At 45.0% G+C, this 25,231-nt stretch overlaps 1 protein-coding gene across 1 annotated transcript in view; it reads right to left on the bottom strand.

The window, feature by feature from the left end:
• Window positions 1-24,643, bottom strand: part of SLC28A3 (solute carrier family 28 member 3) — a 111,460-nt gene extending 86,817 nt beyond the window's left edge. Inside the window, exon 1 of the mRNA XM_055272106.2 lies at window positions 24,367-24,643. The gene's annotated coding sequence lies outside the window, so the exon portion shown is untranslated. The remainder of the gene's footprint in view (window positions 1-24,366) is intronic.
• Window positions 24,644-25,231: the final 588 nt, after the last annotated feature.

The raw sequence follows: 25,231 nt of genomic DNA, 5'->3' as shown, positions 1-25,231 counted from the left end.
TGGATAGTGAAATGGTCTCAAATTATATATTATCCTGCAAATTTCCCTCTATGTGGTTAAGTACAGAGTCCAAAAAATTTTCCTTTTTTTTTTGAGACGGAGTCTCACACTGTTGCCTGGGCTGGAGTGCAATGATGCGATCTTGGCTCACTGTAACCTCCGCCTCCTGGGTTCAAGCGATTCTCCTGCCTCAGCCTCCTGAGTAGTTGGGATTACAGGCGCTGGCCATCATGCCTGGCTAATTTTGTGTATTTTTAGTAGAGACAGGGTTTCACTATGTTGGCCAGGCTGGTCTTGAACTCCTGACCTCATGATCTGCCTGCTTCTGCCTCCCAAAGTTCTGGGATTATAGGCGTGAGCCACTGCACCCAGCCAAAATGTTGCTATTTCACTTCAGAGTTGAGATGGATTTATATAACACACACACACACACACACACACACATAATTCTGCTATTGATAAGGATTAAAAATTTTGGTATATTAAGATTATTAAATTTATTAAGATTATGGCCAGATGTGGTGGCTGACACCTGTAATCCCAGCACTTTGGGAGGCCAAGGAGGGCAGATCACTTGCGGCCAGGAGTTTGAGACCAGTCTGGCCAACATGGTGAAACCCTGTCTCTACTAAAAATCAAAAAAAAAGAAAAAATTAGTGGGGCATGGTGGCAGTCTCCTGTAATCCCAGCTACCCCGGTGGCTTAGGTACAAGAATTGCTTGAACCTGGGAAGTAGAGGTTGTAGTGAGCCAAGATCACACGACTGCACTGCAGCCTGGGTGACAGAGTGAGATTCTGTCTCAAAAAAAAAAAAAAATGCTTATTAAGATTATTAGTTTATTAAGATTTTTAGTATGAAGATTAAGATTTAGCTATTGATGAGGATTAAGATTATTAGGATTAAGATTTTTTAGTATTTAGGGGTTTCTTCTTATTTATTGACACAACAATGAGATTTGTCATTACCAGGTCAAGCCATTGGGTCAGAATTATAAAAATGCTGAGTAATTATTAGTGACATTAAATTTAAAGATTACCAACGTCTGACATTATAAAAAAAAGAACTTAGGTATGTACCCCAAATATGTATCTCAAATGTAAGTTGTCCTTAACATTTGCTGTAAATCCAAAAGTCAAGGTTTCGAATCACATCTTGAGTTTACATATTTTAAGCCTCACTCATGTCTACTCAGTTATTTCATATACTGGTGGAAGCTTGAGGTGTCTTGGCTCTTAAACAACATGGTAAAACATCTGTAAGTTGAAGTATAATTTGGGAACACAGAGAAATAATGATATTGAATTCTATTCCATCTACTGCACTAAAAACAATTTATAGGCCAGGCACAGTGGCTCGCTTCTATAATCCCAGCACTTTAGGAGGCTGAGGTGGGCTGATCGCTTGACGTCAGGAGTTCGAGGCCAGCCTGGCTAACATGGTGAAACCCCATCTCTACTAAAAATACAAAAATCAGCCAGGCATGTTGATGCATGCCTGTAATTCCAACTACTTGGGAGGCGGAGGCAGGAGAATCGCTTGAACTCAAGAGGTGGAGCTTGCAGTGAGCCAAGATTGAGCCACTGTACTCCAGCCTGGGTGACAGAGCAAGACTCTGTCTCCAAAAACAAAAATTATAAACAGAAAAGGACTATGTCCTACGTATGTATAACAATCACACTCACAAATACCAAACTATGTAAACCTATGTAGGTTTATTTTATTTTATTTTTTTTATTTTTTTTTTTTTGAGACGGAGTCTCGCTCTGTCGCCCAGGCTGGAGTGCAGTGGCGCGATCTCGGCTCACTGCAAGCTCCGCCTCCCGGGTTCACGCCATTCTCCTGCCTCAGCCTCTCCGAGTAGCTGGGACTACAGGCGCCCGCCACCACGCCCGGCTAATTTTTTTGTATTTTTAGTAGAGACGGGGTTTCACCGTGGTCTCGATCTCCTGACCTCGTGATCCGCCCGCCTCGGCCTCCCAAAGTGCTGGGATTACAAGCGTGAGCCACCGCGCCCGGCCAAACCTATGTAGGTTTATATGCTTTCAGTTTATATGCTTTCCTGTTAATTTTAGTTTCACTTATTTGCTTTGTTAGCATTCGTTAGCATGATTCAAAACTTATCAAAACCAATCATGCCAGGTAAATCCCATTCATTCACTCAAAATATAAATTGTAATTACTGAAAGAAAAAAATCCTACTTATCGGCTTCCTCTTATGATAGTTGTACATACTGAGATATTGGTGTCACTGTTCTTTGTTAGTATAGGAATGTGGCTCAATGCCTGGCTCTCACCTCATTTTGTTCTCTTTCTTCTTTGCTCACAAATCTTCCAAGTCCTCCAGACCTGTTCTGGCCACAGGGCATTTTCACTTGAATTTGGACTGGCCCCTGGACTGGCTGTTTCTCTTTGCTCAGATCTTAGCTCCTCAGTGAGGCTGTCCCAGACCACACTGTCCTGTTGCCAGGCCAACCCTCATAGAGGACACCGTTTTGTGAACCATGGGCTCTCCTGCATGGGGCATAGGGCTGGGCATGGAGGCAATGCAGAGGGTAGGTATCTAAGAGCTCTGAAAGCCTGGCTGGTAAATACCATCCCCCCTAAAAGGAACCCCACAGCTTACACCTAGGACTTCTTGTGCTAGAAACAAGGAAGTTTTTAAACCTAAGTTTATAGCCAAAGGATATAGGAGTGGCCTGGGAAAGAACAATGTTTATAATCGATTGAAACACATAAAACCTTCAAAAATTCATAAGTCCATAATGATACTTAAAAACAGAAACTCTAGGCCGGGCACAGTGGCTCACGCCAGTAATCCCAGCACTTTAGGAGGCTGCAGCAGGCAGATGGTGTGAGCCCAGCAGTTCAAAACCAGCCTGGGCAACACGGCGAAACCCTGTTTCTACTAAAAATACAAAAATTAGCTGGGTATGGTGGTGTGTGCCTGTAATCCCAGCTACTCGAGAGGCTGAGGTGGGAGGATCGCTTGAGCCCAGGAGGCAGAGGTTGCAGTGAGTCTAGATCGTGCCACTGCACACCAGCCTGGGCAAGAGAGTGAGACTGTGTCTCAAAAAGACAAAAAAAGAAAAAAAAAGAAAGAAAGAAAAAAGGAAACTCTGAAAAAAACCTAAAAAGGGAGAAAATAAGCATTTATATTGTTCATGAGGAATTGCATTCAGGGTAATTAAATAGCCCCAGTTGTTAAGAAGAAGCTATACCTCATATATCAATGCCAGCAACAAATATAAAAATGATAGAATTTGAAAAGCATGATTTTGTGATCCTTTGAGCAGGGATAATCAATTGGAATTAAATCACTGATTGGATAGCTTATGGGGTGCTGGACATCGTATGGAGCCAAATTCACAGTGTGCAGATGACCTGTTGCCACAGGGGAAACAGTAAAACAGCATAATAAAGATGTCAGGGCTCAGGCAGGAGGATCTCCTGAGGCCAGGAGTTGGAGATCAGCCTGGGCAACATAGTGATACCCCTGCCTCTGAAAAAAGAAATAGCCAGGCACAGTGGTGCATGCCTGTAGTCCCAGCTAACTGGGAGGCTGGGGTGGGAGGTCTGCTTGAGCCCAGGAGTTCAAGATTACAATGAGCTATGATCGTGCTACTATAGTACAGCCTGGGTGATGGGGTGAGACCATGTCTGGGGGGAAAAAACACGTCAGGCCAATACTAATCCAAATCAACAATTTACTATACATGGGTCCACCAGATATCATGAACTTCTGATGTGGGGTGATAAAAAGTACATATTGTCATTTCCGGTTTGGTCTATATATATTTTGATTTCTTTTTTTTGTAAGAGCTCTGAAGTCAGACTGCCTGGTTCTAATCTTAATTCCCCTATTTCTAGATTGGCGGGTGTACCCCACCACACCCAGCTAATTTTTTTAAAAAAATGTGCAGAGATGGGGGTTTCACCATATTGTCCAGGCTGGTCTTGAACTCTTGGGCTTAAGCAATCCGCCTGCCTCGGCCTCCCAAAGTGCTAAGATTATAGGCGTGAGCCACTGCACCCAGCACCTATTATTTCTTGAATAAATGCATACTATTGTCATAATAGCCATAGATAGCTATATAGCTCTCCTCCCCCTTCCACCCATTTCAGCCCATGGGATTCTAGACTTTCAGCATGGGATAATTTGAGAACCATCAAGGCATCAGGACCAAAGTTTCAGGCCCTCCTCCCATCATTAACCCATCCTCAAGGCCTGAGGAAGTCAGTTAAGGGCTCCGAAACTGGGCTTCCTCATGAACCTGGAAGAAAAGTGGGCAGGGCCTCAAATCTGTTGCCTATGGGGAGAAAGGTGATGCACACCTCGGCAGGAAGGTATTGTTCAGTGTGACTATCTGCTAAATCCCTGGGGCTCCACCCAGCTAAGATAAAATGTGATGGTTCCCACTCTCAATAGACAATACACAAATTCTATTTTTCTTAAATTTACTGAAATGAGGCCGGGCGAGGTGGCTCACGCCCGTAATCCCAGCACTTTGGGAGGCCAAGGCAGGCGGATCACAAGGTCGGGAGTTCGAGACCAGCCAGGCCAATATGGTGAAACCCCGTCTCTACTAAAAATACAAAAAATTAGCTGGGCCTAGTGGTGTGCACCTGTAATCCCAGCTACTTGGGAGGATGAGGCAGGAGAATCGCTTGAACCCGGGAAGCAGAGGTTGCAGTGAGCCGAGATCACGCCACTGCACTCCAGCCTGGGCGACAAAGTGAGACTCTGTCTCAAAAAAATAAATAAATAAAATAAAATGAATTTATCAAAATGAAACTGAGACCCGCCCTGAATCTATTTCCCAGAATTAGTGAACAAATGTTTGTTTACTGAATCCTATAAAGGATAAATATAATTTTTTCATTTTTTATTATCATAATTCTTCCAGAATAGATTCCATAGCACACATGCCCTTGTAAAACACTATAGTGCATTCATTTATACCATTGGTTGCCTGTCTTCCCTGCTAGACTGTTAGCTTCATGAAGGCCGAGAACTTTGTTTTATTCATTGACACAGCTCAAGCATGTACAGCCGTCCTGGTGCATGGTACGGGTTTGATAGATATCAGTTTAATTGTTCAAAAATCAAGCTTGAGTTTTGATTTGTTCACTGAATGCAAATTTGCTCTAAGCTTGATTTCACAATCTTGATCCACAAGAAGTAAAAATATGGGGTTTAGATGCACAGCCTGTGAAATGAATACCATTTTTCTCCTTCCAAGACTGTTTTAAATCAGGGAAGTGTAATGCCTGTCAAAAGCTTGGGAGAGAGGACTGATGTAATAATGTGTGATGTGTCACTTGACACAGCAAGATCAGGGTTTTTCCCATAACTCTTCTGCTTGTGTTAATTACAGGAAGTAAGGAGGAATCTGAATTCCCAGGCCTGCCTCTCCTGTTGGTCTAAATGGGCATGGCTGATCGCAAAGGAGCCGATCAAGGCTGAGAGCCTCAATCCTTGGGAGTGGACTGGGAAAGTGGGCAGGAAGTGGAGACTATGCTTAGCACAGTCTTGGCAAGAGATGGGGTGAGCCCCAGGCAGCACTGCCTCCTCAAAAGGGCTGTCCCACTCAGAGGGAGTCACATTCAGTGAACAGTGATGTGATACCTACTCTGTAAGGGCCTAAAATAGCCCATGAAGCTCAGAAGTTGAACACTGAGCTGTGGGTCACACAGCTAGAAACTATGGCAGCGAGATAACCCAATCTAGGGCTTTCTGCCTCGAAGATGTGGACTTTTCCCACTGCCCTGTCTGCCTTTGGCATCTCCAGCTCCCAAACAAATATGTACTGAGAGCACCATTCTCGGCACCTGGAAGTCATAAGTGAACAAAGCAAAGATTTCTGACCTGATGGATGGGATGCGGAATGCGAGAGAAAGAGCCGAAGGTCATGCCAAGAGTTTTGCCCTGAACTCCAGGATGGAACTGCCATCACGTGAGATGGGGACTCTACAGATGGGGCAGCTTTCGGAGCAGAGGGGAAGTCCTGCTCTTTAAATATTTGTAGAAGCATCCTTTGCCTTTTCTGCCCACCTTATTTTCTTCCACACAGTCCTGCCTCGGCATTAACACCTGTTCTCCAGACAGATTCCTATCAGCCTTTTTCTCAATCCCTGGTTCAAGGAATGGGATTGCAAATGAATAAGACATACTATTCTTTTTTCAAGGCTAGTAATAGATATTTTCAAAGATGTTTTACCAACATTAATTCTCATCACCAGTATGTGACCTTACTGAACTTGTTTCAATTTAATTTGATTTTATTTTTTGAGACAGGCTGGTCTTGAACTCCTGGCCTCAAATTATCCACCCACCTTGGCCTCTCAGAGTGCTGGGATAACAGGGGCGAGCCACCATGCCTGGCCTGACACACTATTTGATAGCGCAACTGGGTGACTAGAGTCAATAATAACTTAATTGGACAATTTAAAATAACTAAAAGAATGTAATTGAATTGTTTGTAACTCAAAGGATAAATGCTTGAAGGGATGGATACCTCATTTTCCATGATGTGATTATTATACATTGCATGCCTGTATCAAATCATCATATGGCAGGGCACAGTGGCTCATGCCTGTAATCCCAGCACTTTGGGAGGCCAAGGCGTGTGGATCCCTTGAGCTCAGGAGTTCAAGACCAGCCTGGCCAACATGGTGGAACCCTGTCTCTACTAAAAATACAAAAATCAGCCGGTGTGGTGGTGGGTGCCTATAATCCCAGCTACTGGGGAGGCTGAGGCAGGAGAATTGCTTGAATCTGGGAGGCGGAGTTTGCAGTGAGCTGAGATCGCACCACTGCACTCCAGCCTGGGTGACAGCGACATACTGTTTCAAAAAAAAAAAGAAAAAATCATGTACTCCATAAATATATACATCTATATGTACGTACAAAAATTAAAAATTATTATTATTTTTTAAGATGGAATTTCACTCTGTTGAAGGAAGGCTGGGGCAGCAGCCAAAGGGTACTTGATAGAATTGTTTATCTGTGTGCACTGTTTTGCTTCCCCCTTTTTTTTTTTTTTTTTTTTTGAGACGGAGTATGGATCTGTTGCCCAGGCTGGAGTACAGTGGCACAATCTCGGCTCACTGCAACCTCCGACTCGATGGTTCAAGGGATTCTCCTGCCTCAGCCTCCCGAGTAGCTGGGATTACAGGCACGTGCAATTTTTATATTTTTAGTAGAGACGGGGTTTCACCATGTTGGCCAGGATGGTCTCGATCTCCTGACCTCGTGATCTGCCTGCCTTGGCCTCCTAAAGTGCTGGGATTACAGGCGTGAGCCACCTCGCCCAGCCTACTGTAGGCCTGTAATCCTAGCACTTTGGGAGACTGAGAGGGGAGGATCACGAGGTCTGGAGATCGAGACCATCCTGGCCAACATGGTGAAACCCCGTCTCTACTAAAAATACAATAAAAAATTAGCCAGAAGTGTTGGTGGGCGCCTGTAGTCCCAGCTACTAGGGGGGCTGAGGTAGGAGAATGGCATGAACCCGGGAGGCGGAGCTTGCAGTGAGCCGAGATTGTGCCACTGCACTCCAGCCTGGGCAATAGCGCGAGACTGTCTCAAAAAAAAAAAAAAAGAATTAGTTACAAATTCATCAACAAAAAGATTCAGAGGATTTTGATAACTGCATAGAAATCTGTCAGTCTTGATCAAGTAAGTTCTGGTAAGGCCCCAAGACTCCCTCAACGTGCCTGCCATGTGGAGGCCTAAAATATTTGCTTGAGTCCACTCACTGGGACACCCCAAAACAAAAGGCACTTTCTTGTGGTTCCAGGAAGAATTAATCATTTATATACAGGAAGCACAAATTCCAAGAAGCAAGACACAAGGCCATTTTTATACCCTTTCATACAATAGAAACTTTTTTTTTTTTTTTTTTTTGAGATGGAGTCTTGCTCTGTCACCTAGGCTGGAGTGCAATGGCGTGATCTCGGCTCACTGCAACCTCCACCTCCCGCATTCAAGCGATTCTTGTGCCTCAGTCTCCCGAGTAGCTGGGATTACAGGCATGTGCCACCACATTTGGCTAACTTTTGTATTTTTGGTAGAGACAGGTTTTCACCATGTTGGCCAGGCTTGTCTTGAATTCCTGAGCTCAGGTGATTCTCCCACCTTGGCCTCCCAAAGTGCTGGGATTACAGGCGTGAGTCATCACACCTGGCCCCAAACTTTTGTTTTGTAAAAAAGGTTTATTTGCTGCCCTTATCATCTACCTACATGTGCCATGGATTAGCCTTATTGTGAATGTGGATTATTTAAATGTATGCATGTCTTTAAAATTGAGCAATAGTTACTTTCTCCTTTAATTAGTTTATAAACCACGTGCTTTCTGCTATCTTTGCTGAGAGAAAATACTTTATTTGCATATGGCCTCTAAGTGAGATGACTTTTTCCCTCCCCAAGATGATTAATTTCTGATTTTGCTTGCACAGGAAAGCAAATAGCTCAGATTCTAGTCGTTAAAGGAAAACATTTCAAGAGTAATTCTCTTTGTAATTCACATCTCTATCTATACCTTTGGTTTTTCTTCTCCACTCCCCTCCCAGATTTCCTCAACCCCTTATCCAAAGTACAAGACAGTCCCTGACACGCCATGGTTCCATTTAACAATTTTTCAGCTTTACGAAGGTGTGAAAGCCACACACATTCAGTAGAAACCATACTTTAAGTATCTATACAACCATTGTGTTTTTATTTTTAGTACAGTATTCAGTAAATTACATGAAATATTCAACACTTTGTTATGAAGTAGGCTTTGTGTTAGATGATTTTGCCCAACTATTGGCTAGGCATGGTGCACACCTGTAGTCCTAGCTACTCAGCAGGCTGAAGCGAGAGGATAACTTGAGCCCAGGAGTTCAAGGCTGCAGTGAGTTATGATTGTGTCACTGCACTCCAGCCTGGGAGACAGAGAGAGATCCTGTCTCTGTGGAAAAAAATATATATATATAATTTTGCCCAACTGTAGGATAAGTGTTCTGACCATGTTTCAGGTAGGCTAGACTAAGCTATGATGTTCGGTAGGTTAGGTGTCTTAAGTAAATTTTCTTTCTTACAATTTTTTTTTTTTTCGGTAGAGATGGGATCTCACTGTGTTGCTCAGGCTGGTCTAAAACACCTGGCCCCAAGTAATCCTCCTGCCTTAGCCTCCCAAAATGCCAGGATTACAGGTGGCCTCCTTGCCTGGCTGTGTATTTTCAACATACAGTGTTTTCAACTGACAGTGAGTTTATCAGTATATATCTACGTTCTAGTTTTAAACCTGATTTTCCCTTTTAAAGGGACTTTCATTGTCTAAAATTAGTGACTGGTTATTTGTAATGGGCAGAAGCAGTTACAGTGCAGGGTGCTGTGAATAATGACTGCAGACCTATCTATTAGGTTGGTGCAAAAGTAATTGCCATGACTTTCAATGGCAAAAACCTCAATTACTTTTGCACCAACCTATAATCAGACACTTGCTGAATCCACTTCGTCAGGATTCACTTGCAGAACCACCTGCTGGACCCTGACGACTCCATGGAACCACCACCAATTAAAGTCACCAGTGACTTCTTGCCAATCCATGAGCCCTTGGCAGTCCTTATTCTGATCTCAGCTGAGTCTTGGCCCTGCCTTGGTTGCAGTGACCCCACACTTACACACCCTTTCCTGGCACTCCTCCTCTCTCTGGCCACTCCCTCTGAGTTGCCCTCATGGTTCCCTTTCCTCTGCCCACCTGTGAAGGATTAGTGTCCCTAAGGGTGTCCTCTTACTCTAACAGGGGTTTGTGACTTAGAGTTTCTCACATAAGGTCCATGAATGGAATCCCCTGAAATGATGCAAACATTCCATATTCCTGTCCATGTTTTCTGGAGACAGGGTCTTGAGTTTTCACGATCATTAAGAATCCATGACCCTGTAAGAACCAGTGCAGAGAAGGTAGGAGATGAGGAAAGGATGCAGATGCTCCGTAGCTGTATTTGGAAACTGCCTATTGGACATCTCGAGCTGGATATTATACAGGCATCTCTGATTCAATGTGGCTACAATGAAAACAAACTCCTCAAGCAGTTTCCCATCCCTGTGTTTCTTCTGTATGTGGTGTTGTCATTCACCCTGCTTCCCAAGTCAGAACCTTGGGGTGAGTCTCACTTGTTAATTAACCCTCATCTCTTACACCCAACCGATCACCAGTTTGTACCTCTTCATCTCTGGCTTCCTCTCCATCCCTTTAGTGCCTGCCCAATTCAGGCACTCACCTTCTCTCACCTTAACCATTGCCATAGTTTCCTTGCCAACTTCTTGCCTATTGTTCTTGCATTTCCAGTTCATCTTCCCATGACTGCTCAAAAGGTATTTCACACATGATGGACATTTGATCATGTCACTTCCCTGCTCAACATTGCTTAATGGCTCCCTATTGCTCACAGAAAAAAAAAACCCACCTCATTACTTCATTCTTCAACATGATTTGTTCAGTATACAGAACTCCTTGTGGCCTCTGGGTAATGCTAGGGTTTGCACATGCTGTTTCTCTGCATGGAACATTGCCTCCACAACTCCTTCCGCCTCCTTCATTCTCCACATGCAGCCCCCCAGGCAAATCCCCTCATCCCTCTAAGGCTACCTCCTCTTTGAGGTCTTCCTGGCTGCCCCAGGTGACAGAGGCCAGCCTGTTGGAATCTGCCTACTTACTGGGAGCACCCACCCAGAGACACACCTCCAACCTTCACACCCCCATTTATGCTGTGTTTTCTTTTCCTTTTCTTTTTTTTTTTTCTGAGATGGAGTCTTGCTCTGTCACCCAGGCTGGAGTGCAGTGGCGCAATCTCGGCTCACTGCAACCTTGGCCTCCCTAGTTCAAGCGATTCTCCTGCCTCAGCCTCCTGAGTAGCTGGGATTACAGGCACGTGCCACCACGCCTGGCTAATTTTTGTATTCTTAGTAGAGATGGGGTTTCACCATGTTGGCCAGGCTGGTCTTGAACTCTTGACCTCGTGATCCACCCGCCTCGGCCTCCCAAAGTGCCAGGATTACAGGCATGAGCCACCTCGCCCGGCCCTATGCTGCATTTTCATTTTATGCTGGAGTGAGGCTCAAAACCCTAAATGGCTTATGCAAGGCAGCATTCTTGATGTATAGAGAACCAAAACTAGATTAACAGAAGGAACAAAAGGCAGGTCTAGATGCAGAGGTCTGAGTATCCAAATCTTTCCAAGCTAAAGAGGAATGAGGCAGATGTACAGAGAATCCTAAAACTCACATGAGGGCTCACTCCATTTCATCCCCTCATCAATTCCCCTATTATGTGCTGAGATATAGTTGTGGCTTTGAAGATTAGACCAGAGAGCAAGATGGAATTGTTCCTAGATCTAAATGCACTTCACAGCAATTATCTGCTTTCTGTTGTGCTGAACCCCGATTAGCTTCAATAGGGAAGGCACCAGGTTCAGAGGCCAGGGGAGACTCAGAGCCAGCAAACGAGGCATGGGGTTCTATTAGGGGCTTCCATACAGGGGAGAGAGTCCAGTGGCCGTGGGCTGCACAGCCTTACATACAGTCCAGTGGAAGTAGCTGGACAAGACAGCCACAACTGCTTGCAAACAGCATGCGGTTTATACAGCATTTTCACTTAACACCCTCCCCCAACAACCCCCACCTGGCAGCCTTCATGTAACCCGAAACTCAGGACCTCAATCCCCTGTATGACCTGTGTCCCATGGTGCGGGCTGAAGGCTCAGTTGTTCCTCATAGATAAGGAATAAATCTTCAGGTTGGCCACTCTGAGATTCCCTAGCTCAGAACATATTCAGGTGCATCTGCCATACAGGGTCCTTCTAAGGGTATGTCTAAGCTATTGCTATCACGTGCATTTACCATAGACTTAATTTCCTCTGATGGTCTATGGAATTCTTGAAAGCAAATACTTTTCAAATTTTTCTCCTCAGGGCCCAGCACTATGCAGAAAACTATACAAGTTCACCTTCACTGTGAGGGAGAACAACATTGTGTTGTTAAGAATAAGTTTTTTGAATGATTCAGCAAAATACTGAACTGGAAAGAAGACATTTCCTAAGAATTATTTTTGTTGTTGTTATTTTTGAGACAGGGTCTCACTCTGTCACCCAGGTTGGAGTGCAGTGGTGCAATCTCAGCTCACTGCAACCTCTGCCGCCCAGGCTCAAGTGATCCTCCCACCTCAGCCTCCCAAGTAGCTGGGACCACAAGCGAGCACCACCACGCCTGACTAATTTTTTGTGTTTTTGGTAGAGATGGAGTTTTGCCATGTTGGCCAGGCTGGTCTCGAACTCCTGACTTCAAGTGATCCATCTGCCTCAGCCTCCTAAAGTGCCGGAATGACAGCATCTTCTGTTTCCAAGTCAGCATCTCTAGCCCTGTCCTCTCCTTGCTCTGTTTTGCTCTCCGGTTGCCACCTAGGCATTGCTGCTCCAAGCTTTCCTCTCCTGTTATGGAGCACATTGGGCCATGAGCCCTCTAATACCTCTCCCAAATCCAGAATTTGGTTTAGGGCAACCTCACCTGACAAACCGATAATCTTATACAAACTCACGACTTGTATGATCTAAGATTTCACTTCTAGAAATCTGTGTTGTAGAAATACACAAATCCTAAACACACGGCTACAAAGATGTTCATTGTAGCATTAATAAAAGAAAAACATGGCCGGGCGCAGTGGCTCACGCCTATAATCCCAGCACTTTGGGAGGCCGAGGCAGGTGGATCATGAGGTCAGGAGATCGAAACCATCATGGCTAACACGGTGAAACCCCGTCTCTACTACAAATACAAAAAAAAAAAAAATTAGCTGGGTGTGGTGGCGGGTGCCTGTAGTCCCAGCTACTTGGGAGGCTGAGGCAGGAGAATGGCGTGAACCCAGGAGGCAGAGCTTCCTGGGCGACAGAGCGAGACTCCGTCTCCAAAAAAAATAAAAAAACATTAGAATAACTTATAGAGAAAGTGTTGAATTTTTTTTTTTTTGATTATTATACTTTAGGTTTTAGGGTACATGTGCACAATGTGCAGGTTTGTTACATATGTATCCATGTGCCATGTTGGTTTGCTGCACCCATTAACTCGTCATTTAGCATTAGGTATATCTCCTAATGCTGTCCCTCCCCACTCCCCCCAACCCACAACAGTCCCCGGAGTGTGATATTCCCCTTCCTGTGTCCATGAGTTCTCATTGTTCAATTCCTACCTATGAGTGAGAACATGCGGTGTTTGGTTTTTTGTCCTTGCGATAGTTTACTGAGAATGATGATTTCCAGTTTCATCCATGTCACTACAAAGGACATGAACTCACCATTTTTTATGGCTGCATAGTATTCCATGGTGTATATGTGCCACATTTTCTTAATCCAGTCTATCGTTGTTGGACATTTGGGTTGGTTCCAAGTCTTTGCTATTGTGAATAGTGCCGCAATAAACATACGTGTGCATGTGTCTTTATAGCAGCATGATTTATAGTCCTTTGGGTATATACCCAGTAATGGGATGGCTGGGTCAAATGGTATTTCTAGTTCTAGATCCCTGAGGAATCGCCACACTGACTTCCACAATGGTTGAACTAGTTTACAGTCCCACCAACAGTGTAAAAGTGTTCCTATTTCTCCACATCCTCTCCAGCACCTGTTGTTTCCTGACTTATTAATGATGGCCATTCTAACTGGTGTGAGATGGTATCTCATTGTGGTTTTGATTTGGATTTCTCTGATGGCCAGTGATGATGAGCATTTTTGCATGTGTTTTTTGGCTGCATAAGTGTCTTCTTTTGAGAAGTGTCTGTCCATGTCCTTTGCCCACTTTTTGATGGGGTTGTTTGTTTTTTTCTTGTAAATTTGTTTTTAAGACTAGACTGGGTGGTGGCTCACGGCTGTAATCCCAGAACTTTGGGAGGCTGAAGCTGGTGGGTTGCTTTGAGCCCAGGAGTTTGAGACCAGCCTGGGCAATGTGGTGAAACCATGTTTCTACAAAAAATACAAAAATTAGCTGGGCATGGTGGCACATGCCTATATTCCCAGCTACTTGGGAGGCTGAAGCCGGAGAATTGCTTGAGCCAGGAGAGTGGAGGTTTGCAATGAGCTGAGATGATGCCACTGCACTCCAGCCTGGGCAACAAGAGTGGAACTCTGTCTCAAAAAAAAAAAAAAAAAAAAAGAAGTCTTAAGACTAATGTTGTTAAATCTCTGTAGGTGTGGAGAAGACCTGACGTGGGAAGGAACCGGGAACCTGTAAAGCTTTGTGGCCAGACCAGCAGAAAATAAAGTAAAAGTGCCAGGGGTGCCGGGCGCGGTGGCTCAAGCCTGTAATCCCAGCACTTTGGGAGGCCGAGGCGGGCGGATCACGAGGTCAGGAGATCGAGACCATCCTGGCTAACACGGTGAAACCCCGTCTCTACTAAAAATACAAAAAATTAGCCGGGTGTGTTGGCGGGCGCCTGTAGTCCCAGCTACTCGGGAGGCTGAGGCAGGAGAATGGCGTGAACCCGGGAGCCGGAGCTTGCAGTGAGCCGAGATTGCGCCACTGCACTCCAGCCTGGGCAACAGAGCGAGACTCCGTCTCAAAAAAAAAAAAAAAAAAAAAAAAAAAAAAAAAAAAAAAAAAAAGTGCCAGGGGTGACCCTTAAGACATTTGTGTTCTAGGAACCATGGGAAGCCGCTGGGAGGTTTTGAATAGGGGAGAACGGATATGGTCAAGGGCCCAGATTGGAAGTTGGGATGCCAGTTAGAAGGATTTTGCAGGAGTCCAGACCAGTGATTTTAACAACTAGGCCAGGGTTGTGGCAACATGGAAAGGAAGATAGGGATAGATGGAGAGACAGAGCCACTAAAGATAACCTGGCTGTCACTTACTGAGATAATCAACCATACAGATTGGCTGTTGGGTGTCCATGGGGAGCCCTGGAGATGTTTGAGGTTCTCATGGGGTCATTCAAGCATTGAGAAGATAATTGGAATTAGAAGCCAAGCAGGAGATAAAAATGTGAGTTGGCAGGAAGTTAGATATGTAGAGTGAACAAGAGAAAAACGTCCAGGATTAATAAGAGCTCCAACATTTCATTACAAGGATTTAATGAGATAAGATATTTAAAATACCCACACGGGCTGGGTGCGGTGGCTTACAATTGTAATCCCAGCACTTGGGGAGGCTGAGACAGGAGGATTGCTTGAACTCAGGAATTTGAGACCAGTCTGGGCAACATAGTGAGACCTTGCGTCTACTAAAAATAAAAAATTAGCCAGGCATGGTAGTGTGCACCTGTAGTCTAGCTAATCAGGAGGCTGAGGTGGAAGGATCGCTTGAGCCTAGGAGGTCAGGGCTGCAGTGAGCTGTGATGGTGAGCTTTGGTGACAGAGCAAGACCTTGTCTCAAAATAAATAAATAATAATAATAAAAAACCAACACAGTGCCTGGAATATAGTAGGCACTTCATAAACGCTAGTTTTCTTCCCCTCAAGAAACACTTGCTAAATGAGCTGGTTGTCAACAATTAATCCTAAATCAGAACGATTTTTAGGGTTAAACATGCAGGCCGGGTGCGGTGGCTCGGGCCTCTAATCCCAGCACTTTGGGAGGCCGAGGTGGGTGGATCACAAGGTCAGGAGATAGAGACCATCCCAGCCAACATGGTGAAACCCCATCTCTACTAAAATACAAAAAACTTAGCCGGGTGTGTTGGTGGGTGCTTGTAGTCTCAGTTACTCAGGAGGCTGAGTCAGGACAATCGCTTGAACCCGGGAGGCGGAGGTTGCAGTGAGCCGAGATCGCACCATTGCACTCCGGCCTGGTGACAGAGCGAGACTCCGTCTCAAAAAATGGTTAAATATGCAAATAGGGTGGCAGGCTATTTCAGAATATGAGCCATCACATGCTTATTGAGTTACACAAAGAAGACAGGAAACAGGATTGCCAACTTAAAATGTCTTTCCTGTTTTCAGAAAAAGAAATGCTGTCCTCTGTACCTACGTTGAAGCTGTAGACGATCTCTGTGCTCCCTCATGCCTCCTCTCTGGTTTGTCAGGTGAAAGGCTCTTGGGATGACAGATTCAGGCCCAGCTCTCCAGCGAGTGTTTTGTCCCTGTGAGGATGCCTATGAGTCCTACTGCTTGGGCGTGATAAACCCTTCTTAGAGGATCTGCCTATACCACCCCTATCTGTCCCCCACTAGGGTAGATTCCCCCCAAAAGAGGCAATATGAACTTCTGAGTTTTCAGCTATGGAAAAAAAATAATAATAAGCTGGGCACAATGGCTGACATCTGTAGTCCCAGCTACTCAGAAAGCTGAGGCGGGAGGTTTGTTTGAGCCAGGAATTTGAGGTTACAGTGAGCAATTGCGCCATTGCACTGTAACCTGGGCAACAGAGCAAGAGTCTGTCTCTAAAAAAAAAATAATAAAAATAAATAAGTAAATAAATAAAAATTAATTTCTAGTAAAAACTAAGGGAAAGGGTTTGGAGGTTTGCTGAGGAGATGCATCTTAGCGATTCCAGTACTTTGTGTCCCTTATTTTAATTAAAAGAACCAAATTGACTTTTCCCAGGACAACCTGACTTACTAGTGTTTTTTGTGTTACTAAAGCTTGTTGACTAGAGAATTTCAGACGCTGTTCTGAAGGTGAGTGAAAGTGGAGTGCAGTAACTTGGATCTAGAGTTCGAGCTTTAACAATTGGGAGGCTGATAATGAGGCAGAGACCGGGAAAGGGGCAAGTCTGGGGGAGAGCCCCAGGGCTGCCTCTGTTAATATTGAGATGCTACTGGACACCCAAGTGGAGATGCCAAGGAGGCTGCAGCTAGAATAAAGTCACAGCTAAAGATAGAAATTTAGGACATGGCTGGGCATGGTGGCTCATGCCTGTAATCCCAGCACTTTGGGAAGCTGAGGCAGGCAGATTGCCTGAGGTAAGGGGTTCAAGACCAGCCTGGCCAATATGGTGAAAGGCTGTCTCTACTAAAAACACAAAAATTAGCCAGGTGTGGTGATGCATGCCTGTAGTCCCAGCTACTTGGGAGGCTGAGGCAGGAAAATCCCTTGAACCTGGGAGGCAGAGGTTGCAGTGAGCCGAGATCGGGCCACTGCCCTTATGGCCTGGGTGACAGAGCAAGACTCTGTCTAAAAAAAAATAAAAATAAAAAAATAAATAAATAAATTTAGGACTGATTGTCATTTAAATCAAAGGTGATGAACTTTTTGAATGCCATGGACCCCTTTGGCAGTCTGGTGAAGCCTACAGCCCCCTTCTCAGAATGATGCTTTTAAATGCATAAAATAAAATACGTAAGATTGCAAAGGAAAACTATATTAAAATATAAGTAGGTATTAAAAAATTGTGATAAAGTAATATAATAACTCTTGTATTAGTACATTAAATAACAGATTTATGTATCTAATAACTAACATAATTGCAAGTAGTAAAAAAGATAAAAATATTTTTAGATGTCTGGAATAATTGTAATGTAATATGAACATGTTCGTGATTGGTGACAGAGCCCCAGAGATGACAGTACCATTGCTTTATTTATGAATGACAGAAATATTAACTTTCAGATAGAGATTAGTGAAGATAGAATATCTTTTCCCATTCAAGTTCATAATCCCTTAAATGATATTTAAAGCTATGGAACATGATGAAATCTACTAGTATGTAGCTAAAGAACAAGGGTTCCTAGGACTAATCTGGGATGTTCTTATATTAGGAGATTGAATGAAGGTGGAGGAGCTTAAAAGAGACTGAGAAGGCACAGGTGGTGAGGTAGGAGAGGAACCAAGAGGGGAGAAATCAATAAGTCAAGGCAAGAAAATGTCTATGGGAAGGAATCAAGGATCCGTATTCTTCATAACCTTCAAGGATTTATTATGTACACTGATGACTAAGATTCCTCTTTAATGGACTATTCCTATTGTTCATTCAGCTACTATTTTTCAACCAAAACGATATAGCAAGCAAGGTGTTCTAGGGCTGGGAATACAGAAATAATGATCACTTCCTCTGTGCCAGGCACTCAGTATTCATGAATTGAATCCTGTCACATCCATATTATTTTTGTTTTTTTTTATTTTTTGTTTTTTGGTTTTTTTTTTTTTGAGACGGAGTCTTTCTCTGTCCCCCAGGCTGGAGTGCAGTGGCGCAATCTCGGCTCACTGCAAGCTCCGCCTCCCGGGTTCACGCCATTCTCCTGCCTCAGCCATATTATTATTACTTTCACTAGTAGATGGGATTAGGGCGTTTATCATCTTTCTTTTGAAAGATGGCTGTGCCCAACCCCAGACATTCTGAGTCAGAATGGGAAGTCGGGATACCCATGTCCCACTGTGTTTCCAATAAATTGCACAAGTGATTTACATTTGTTTATTTTTGTAGAGATGGGGTCTCACTATGTTGCCCAGGCTGGTCTTGAACCCTTGGGCTCAAATGATCCTCCTGCTTTGGCTTCTCAGAGTGATGGGATTACAGGCATAAGCCACCAAGACTGGCCTGATTTCCATACTGACCAAAGTTTGTCTTTGATTTTTAAAATTATCTTTTTTCATAGATAAAAAAATTTATCTTTAATTTTTGTGGGTACATAGTAGGTATATATATTTATGGGGTACATGAGATGTTTTTATACAGGCATGCAATATGTAATAATCACATCATGGCCGGGCGCGGTGGCTCAAGCCTGTAATCCCAGCACTTTGGGAGGCCGAGGCGGGTGGATCACGAGGTCAGGAGATCGAGACCATCCTGGCTAACACGGTGAAACCCTGTCTCTACTAAAAATACAAAAAATTAGCCGGGCGTGTTGGCAGGCGCCTGTAGTCCCAGCTACTCGGGAGGCTGAGGCAGGAGAATGGCGTGAACCCGGGAGGCGGAGCTTGCAGTGAGCCGAGATCGCGCCACTGCACTCCAGCCTGGGGGACAGAGAAAGACTCTGTCTCAAAAAAAAAAAAAAAAAAAAAAAAAAAAAAAAAAATCACATCATGGAGAATCAGCTATTCATCCCCTCAAGCATTTATCCTTTGTGTTACAAAAAATCCAATTACACTCTTTTTTTTTTTTTTGAGATGGAGTCTCACTCTGTTACCAGGGCTGGAGTGCAATGGCACAATCTTGGCTCACTTCAACCTCTGCTTGCCAGGTTCAAGCAATTCTCCTGCCTCGGCCTCCTGAGTGACTGGGATTATAGGCATGCACCCATGATGCCCAGCTAATTTTTGTATTTTTTCAGTAGAGATGGGGTTTCGCCGTGTTGGCAGGTGATCCACTCACCTCGGCCTCCCAAAGTGCTGGGATTACAGGTGTGAGCCACCACATCTGACCTTTGTTTTGTAGAGACAAGGTCTTGCTATGTTGCCCAGCCTGGTCTTGAACTCTAGGCCTCAAGTGATCCTCCTGCCTTCACCTCCCAAAGTGTTGAGATTACAGGTGTGAGGCACTGTGCCTGGCCAATTACACTTTTTTAAGTTATTTTGAAAGGTACAGTTAAGTAATTATTGACTATAGTCAATTTGTTTTGTGATCAAATAGTAGGTCTTATTAATTGTTTCTTTTTTTGTGTGCCCATTAACCATCCCTACCTCCCCTGCAGACCCCCACTACCCTCCCCAGCCTCTGGTTACCATGCTCTACTCTCCATGCCCATGAATTCAATTGTTTCAATTTTTAGATTCCACAAATAAGTGATAACATGCGTTGTTTGTCTTTCTGTGTCTAGCTTATTTCACTTAACATAATGATCTCCAGTTCCATCTATGCTGTTGCAAATGACTGAATCTCATTGTTTTTTAAGCCTGAATAGTATTCCATTCTGTATATGTACCACATTTTCTTTATCCATTCATCTCTTGATGGACACTTACGCTGCTTCCAAATCTTAGCTATTGTGAACAGTGCTGCAACAAACATGGGAGTGCCAATATCTCTTCAATATACTGACTTCCTTTCTTTTGGGTATATACCCAGCAGTGGGATTGCTGGATCATATAGTAGCTCTATTTTTAGATTTTTGAGGAACCTCCTAACTATTCTCCAGAGTGGCTGTACTAATTTACATTCCTACCAACAGCGTATGAGGGTTCCCTTTTCCCTTCGTTCTCACCAGCATTTGTTATTGCCTGTCTTTGGATATATCCCATTATAACTGGGGTGAGATGCTATCTCACTGTAGTTTTGGTTTGCATTTCTCTGATGATCAATGATGTTGAGCGCCTTTTCATATGTCTGTTTGCCATTTAAATGTCTTCTTTTGAGAAATGTCTATTCAAATCTTTTGCTAGTTTTAAATTGGATTATTAGATTTTTTTTTCCTATAGAGTTGTTTGAGCTCCTTATATATGCTGATTATAATCCTTTGTCAAATGAGTAGTTTGCAAATTATTTTCTCCCATTCTATGGGTTGTCTCTTCACTTTGTTGATATTTTTCCTTTGCTGTGCAGAAGGTTTTTTTTTTAACTTGATATAACCCCATTTGTTCACTTTTGCTTTGGTTGCCTGTGCTTGTGGGGTATTGCTCAAGACATTTTTGCCGATACCAATCTCCTGGAGATTTTTCTCAAAGTTTTCTTGTAGTAGTTTCATAGATTTAAGTCGAATCCATTTTGATTTATTTTTGTATATGGGGAGAGATAGGGTTCTAGTTTCATTCTTCTGCATATGGATATCCAGTTTTTTATTCTTTTACTGTCTCTGTGTATATTCAGACAAGATTGGGTGTGTTCAAAGGCTGGGCATGGTGGCTCACACCTGTAATCCCAGCACTATGGGAGGCCGAGGTGGGAGGATCACCTGAGGTCGGGGGTTTGAGACCAGCCTGATCAACATGGAGAAATCCCGTCTCTACTAAAAATACAAAATTAGCCGGGCGTGGTGGCACATGCCTGTAATCCCAGCTACTTGGGAGGCTGAGGCCAGAGAATTGCTTGAACCTGGGAGGCGGAGGTTGTGGTGAGCCAAGATCATGCCATTGCACTCCAGCCTGGGCAACAAGAATGAAACTCCATCTCAAAACAAACAAACAAAAAAAAGATTGGGTGCGTTCAGGGTGGTATGGCTGTAGACTGACTGTATTTTCAAACAGCCTGGCTTCAAGCTCACTAATTCTTTCTTCTGCCTGATCAATTCTATTAAGATTCTGATGCATTCTTCAATATGCCAATTGCATTTTTCAGCCCAGAATTTCTGCTCATTTTAAATTATTTCAATCTCTGTGTTAAATTTGTCTGATAGAGTTCTGAATTCCTTCTGTGTTATCTTGAATCTCTCTTAGTTTCCTCAACACAGCTATTTTGATTTTTCTGTCTGAAAGGCCACATATTTCTATTTCTCCAGGATTGGTCCATGTCGGCTTATTTAGTTCATTTGGTGAAGTCTTGTTTTCCTGGATGGTGTTGATGCTAGTAGATGTTCTTGGTGTCTGGGCATTGAAGAGTTAGGTGTTTATTGTAGTCTTCACTGTCTGGGCTTGTTTGTACCTGTCCTTCTTGGGAAGGGTTTCCAGATATTTGAAAGGTCTCGAGTGTTGTAATTTAAGCTATATCTGCTTTGGGGGACACCCTAAGCTCAGCAACACTGTGGTTCTTTTTCTTTCTTTCTTTTTTTTTTTGAGACTGAATCTTGCTGTGTCGTCCAGGCTGGAGTGCAGTGGCACGATCTCAGCTCACTGCAGACTCCGCCCCCTGGTTTCATGCCATTCTCCTGCCTCAGCCTCCTGAGTAGCTGGGACTACAGGCACCCGCCACCACACCCGGCTAATTTTTTGTATTTTTTAGTAGAGACGGGTTTTCTTTTTTTTTTTGAGACAGAGTCTCGCTCTGTCGCCCAGGCTGGAGTGCAGTGGCGCGATCTCGGCTCACTGCAAGCTCTGTCTCCTGGGTTCACGCCATTCTCCTGCCTCAGCCTCTCCGAGTAGCTGGGACTACAGGCGCCCGCCACCACGCCCGGCTAATTTTTTTTGTATTTTTAGTAGAGACGGGGTTTCACAGTGGTCTCGATCTCCTGACCTCGTGATCCGCCCGCCTCGGCCTCCCAAAGTACTGGGATTACAAGCGTGAGCCACCGCGCCTGGCCAGAGACGGGTTTTCACATGTTAGCCAGGATGGTCTCAATCTCCTGACCTCGTGATCCACCTGCCTCTGCCTCCCAAAGTGCTGGGATTACAGGCGTGAGCCACCACGCCTGGCCATACACTGTGGTTCTTGCAGACTTGTAGAGGTACTTCCTTGATGGTCTTGGACAAGATCTAGGAGAAATCTTTGAATTACCAGGCAGAGACTCTTATTCTCTTCCCTTACTTTCTCCCAAACAAACAGAATCTCTCTCTCTCTGTTTTGAGCCACCTAAAGCTGGGAGTGGAGCGACCCAAGCACCTCTGTGGCCACCACCACTGTGACTGTGCTGGGTCAGACCTGAAGCCAGCACAGCCCTGGGTCTCACCCAAGACCTGCTGTAACCACTTCCTGGCTACTGCCTATGTTCTCTCAAGGCCCTGGGGCTCTACAATCAACAGGTGACAAGGCCAGTCAGGCCTGTGACCTTCCCTTCAGGTCAGCAAGCTCCCCCAGGCCTTTGGTGGGTCCAGAGGTGCTGTCTGGGCCTCAGTGAGTAGAACGAAAACCTTAGAAGTCTACGTGGTATTCTATTGCACTGTGGCTGAGCTGGCACTCAAACCATAAGACACAGTGCTTCCCACTCTTCCCTTTCCAAAGGCAGAGGAGCCTCACTTCACAGCCACCACCACCACAGGCCCCAGGGAGTACTCCACAGGAAGTACTGCCATACTACCGCCAATATTCTCTTAAGGCCCAAAGTCTCTTAAGTCAGCTGGTGGTGAATGCTGCCTGGCCTGGGACTCACCCTTCAGAGCAATGGGCCCCCCTCTGGCCCAGGGCAGGTCCAGAGATATCATCCACGAGCCAGGTCCTGAAATATGTGACCCCATGAGCCTGCCTGGTGCTTTGCCCATTTGTGGCTGTGCTGGTGTCTGAAGCTAGCAATTTTCAGAGGCTCACCCTAGGCCCTCAGTTGAAGGGGGCCTGCCCCTCCACACCTGTGGGTGTTTCTCGTCAGGTGGAGACGAGAGACTGAGAAAAGAAATAAGACACAGAGACAAAGTATAGAGAAAGAACAGTGGGCCCAGGGGACCGGCACACTCAGCATGCGAGGACCTGCACCGGTGCTGGTCTCTGAGTTCCCTCAGTATTTATTGATTACTATTTTTTACTATCTCGGCAAGGGGAGTGTGGCAGGAGAACAGAGTGATGATGGGGAGAAGGTCAGCAGGAAAACATATGAGGAAGTAATCTGCGTCATAAATAAGTTCAACGGAAGGTACTGTGCCCGGATGTGCACGTAGGCTAGATTTATGTTTCTCTTTACCCAAACATCTCAGTGCAGCAAAGAGTAACAGAGCAGTATCACTGCCAGCATATCTCGCCTCCAGCCATAGGGTGGTTTTCTCCATCTCAGAATAGAATGAATGGTCGGCTTTACACGGAGACATTCCATTCTCAGGGACGTGCGGGAAACAGAGGCCTTCCTCTTATCTCAACCGCAAAGAGACCTTCCTCTTTTACTAATCCTCCTCAGCACAGACCATTTACGGGTGTTGGGCTGGAGGACAGTAAGGTCTTTCCCTTCCCATGAAGCCATATCTCAGGCTGTCTCAGTTGGGGGAAACCTTGGACAATACCCAGGCTTTCTTGGGCAGAGGTCCCTGTGGCTTTCCGCAGTGCATCATGTCCCTGGTTAATAGAGAATGGAGAATGGCGATGACTTTTACCAAGCATACTCCCTGCAAACATATTGTTTTTTGTTTTTTGTTTTTTTTTTTTTGAGACGGAGTTTCGCTCTGTCGCCCAGACTGGAGTGCAGTGGGGCAATCTCGGCTCACTGCAAGCTCCGCCTCCCGGGTTCACGCCATTCTCCTGCCTCAGCCTCTCCGAGTAGCTGGGACTACAGGCGCCCGCCACCGCGCCCGGCTAATTTTTTGTATTTTTAGTAGAGACGGGGTTTCACCGTGTTAGCCAGGATGGTCTCGATCTCCTGACCTCGTGATCCACCCGCCTCGGCCTCCCAAAGTGCTGGGATTACAGGCGTGAGCCACCGCGCCCGGCACCCTGCAAACATATTGTTAACAAGGCACATCCTGCACAGCCCTAAATCCCTTCAACCTTGATTCAATACAGCACATGTTTCTATGAGCACAGGGTTGGGGCTAAAGTTACAGGTTAACAGCATCTCAAAGCAGAACAATTTTTCTTAATACAGATCAAAATGGAGTTTCTTATGTCTTTCTTTTACTACACAGACACAGTAACAGTCTGATCTCTCTTCTTTTCCCCCACACTGATACAGTACCTGGGTATCACTGCTGGTTGTTCAGGTCCCAAGGGCTCTTCATTTAGCAGATGATGAATGCTGGCCGGACTGGGTCCTTTCCTTCAAGGTGGCAGGTTCACTTCTGACTCAGAGTGTGTAGAAATGTCGTCTGGGAGCTGGGGCCTGGAATGGGAGCCTCACAACTCTGCCCAGTGCCCTATCCTGCTGTGGTTGAGCTGGCATCCAAGAGGCAAGACAAAGTCCTCCTCGCTCTTCCTTCTCCTCTCCTCAAGGGGAAGGAAGGAGTGTCTTATGCAGCAGAGGGCTGTGCAGCCTGGAGTTAGGGGAGGGGCGCCCCAGCTGGTGTCTCAGTATGTCACATGCCCCCTCTCCCCCAACCAAGTCCACTGTCTCTGGGCCCAGTTCAGCCCTAGGACATGAAGTTGTGTCAGAAGAACTGCAGGCTGGTCAGGGTGGAGGAACTGGGGAGAAGGGGTAGAAGATGAAGTCATGCCGGGCGTGGTGGCTCACACGTGTTATCCTAGCATTTTGAGAGGCCGAGTCAGGTGGATCACTTGAGGTCAGGAGTTTGAGACCAGCCTGACCAACATGATGAAACCCTGTCTCTACTAAAAATATAAAAATTAGCCGGGCGTGGTGGTGGGTGCCTATAATCCCAGCTACTCGGGAGGCTGAGGAAGGAGCATTGCTTGAACCCGGGGGGGGCGGAGGTTGCAGTGAGCAAAGATCACACCACTGCACTCCAGCCTGGGCGACAGAGCAAAACTCTGTCTCAAAAAAAAAAAAAGAAGATGAAGTCAGATGAAGATGGACTCTGCAGGGCATGGCATGATCACATTTACTTTTTTTTTTTTTTGCCTAAGAGCTGCAGCCCTTATGGCCT

Source organism: Symphalangus syndactylus, chromosome 3, assembly GCF_028878055.3.
Source record: "Symphalangus syndactylus isolate Jambi chromosome 3, NHGRI_mSymSyn1-v2.1_pri, whole genome shotgun sequence".
Taxonomy (NCBI): Eukaryota; Metazoa; Chordata; class Mammalia; order Primates; family Hylobatidae; genus Symphalangus; species Symphalangus syndactylus.
This window is presented reverse-complemented; position numbering and strand designations above follow the sequence as displayed.